Source organism: Mandrillus leucophaeus, unplaced genomic scaffold, assembly GCF_000951045.1.
Source record: "Mandrillus leucophaeus isolate KB7577 unplaced genomic scaffold, Mleu.le_1.0 Scaffold278, whole genome shotgun sequence".
NCBI lineage: Eukaryota > Metazoa > Chordata > Mammalia > Primates > Cercopithecidae > Mandrillus > Mandrillus leucophaeus.
Window position 1 is genome coordinate 2,898,544 of NW_012102898.1, and position 2,115 is coordinate 2,900,658.

The window sequence follows — 2,115 nt, forward strand, 5'->3', positions numbered from 1 at the left end:
CCAAACCAACTTCATAGGTGCAGAAGAAATAAAACTTTTGTTAGATAAGCAAATGCTACGGGAATTTATTTCAACTAGAACAGCCTTACAAGAGGTCCTTAAGGGAGTGCTAAACATGGAATTAAAGAATGACACCTGCTACTACAAACACAACAGATCCTGGAAAGGCTGTAAAGAAAAGAGAGCTCTTATTCATGTTGGTTAGAGTGTAAATTATGTTCAGCCACAGTGACAAGAAGTTGGGAGAGTTCTCAAAGAACTTAAAACAGAGCTACCATTCAATCCAGCAATTGCATTACTGTGCGTATACCCAGAGGAAAATAGATCTTTATACCAAAGAACACATGCATTTGTATGTTCATTGCAACACTAGGCACAATAGCAAAGACAAGGAATCTGCCTAGGTGTCCATTAATGATAGATTGGAAAAAAAAAAAAAAATGTGGTACATACAACGTGGAATACTATGCAACCATAAGAAAGGAATAAAATCATGTCTTCTGCAACAACATGAATGGAACTGAAGGCCATTATCTTAAGCAAATTAAATCAGGAACAACAACAACAACAAAAACAAATACCACATGTTCTCGCTTATAAATGAGAGCTAAAATTAGCACACGTGGACATAAATAAGGCAAAAAAAAAAGACACGGAAGACCACTGGAAGAGGGAGGGAAGGAGAGGGAGGAGAGAGAGGATGGGTTGAAAAACTACTGGGTACAATATCACTACCTGGGTACAATATACTCATGTAACAAACTTGCACATGTATCCACCCATATAATAAAAAAAAGTTGAGTTTCTTAAAGAGTGATTTAAAACACAGAATATGCTACATTTCTAAATAATTCAGTGTAATTCTAGATGATCCTTAAGAGAAACTACGACAACAATTTTGACATTTCTATAATATTTTTACAGAAATTTATCACAGAAACGTTTTAGCAGAAATTTATAAATGCATAATTTATAACTGAAATTATAAGTTTTACCTTATAAATCACTTCAGGAACGTTTGGTGTGTGTTCTTCTTATATATTGCGGTGGTTGAGTCCTGCATAAAAATAAAACAAAAATATAAAACATGTATTTCAACACATACAAATCTATGCATAGTTAAAACATATTTATTATGTTACACATTAAACAGAACTGAGTTTGGAGAGCAAATACATTTTTGAAGAGATAAATTTTTGATAGGTTTGAACTGCTAGATTTTTTTTTCCTTTTTAGGGCATGACATTTTGAAACTATGTCCAGTTAGAATTTTAGCTCCATCATGTGTTAGCCATGTAGATATGGGCAATTTAGTCTTGTTCTTGGACCCTTGGTACGTCAAGACATAAAGAAGTTTTAACTTCAGTGTTACGATTTATTTAAACACTTAATATTATGCCTTAAACATGGTCAAAATTTAAATATAAACTATTTTAGTGATTTTACATAATAGAAAATATTTATAAAAGTTATTTTCATAAATTTAATGTTTTATGATTTGAATAACCACTATACTTTCAAAGAGAATATGAATAGAAATGCAAGAAACAAAGTTCAGTATAACCTGAAGTATAACATGATTAGCAAGGGAGTATTGTAACTCAATTAAAATATATATTGTTCTAGAATTATGACTTTTATTTCAATAAATTAAACTTGAATATAATCCCCAATGCATACATTACATGCAGTATACCGAATGATATATATGTTGTATGTATACACAACATAATGCTTATTGGAGTGAAGTGTTAACACTGGAAAGTCAATATTAAAAGAAGAAAACTAAGAGGTAAAAATATGTATTCAGAAGATAATAATCCCTTTCAGAAGCCAAAAGCAGGAGCATAAGAATTATGCTTATTCTCTGACCTTAGCCCAGATCAGCTTCCTATGTCCTTAGTTGACAATGTGATTTGATACATGATTTCTATTGCCTAAAACTGATAAAAAATTACACTTACAGAGCTCAAACAGATGCCTCAAACATTTTAGGAGTATGTCAGTCATTCAGCAATTATTTATTGAGTGTTACTATGTGCCAAACATTATTATTTATACTAGGAATGCAACACATAACAAAAGAGATAAAAGACACTACCCTCATGGTACTTA

At 31.5% G+C, this 2,115-nt stretch overlaps 1 protein-coding gene across 1 annotated transcript in view; it reads right to left on the reverse strand.

Moving 5' to 3' along the window:
• Positions 1-2,115, reverse strand: part of CDH18 (cadherin 18, type 2) — a 1,248,329-nt gene that overhangs the window by 880,923 nt on the left and 365,291 nt on the right. Inside the window, exon 3 of the mRNA XM_011984981.1 lies at positions 996-1,057. The gene's annotated coding sequence lies outside the window, so the exon portion shown is untranslated. The remainder of the gene's footprint in view (positions 1-995; positions 1,058-2,115) is intronic.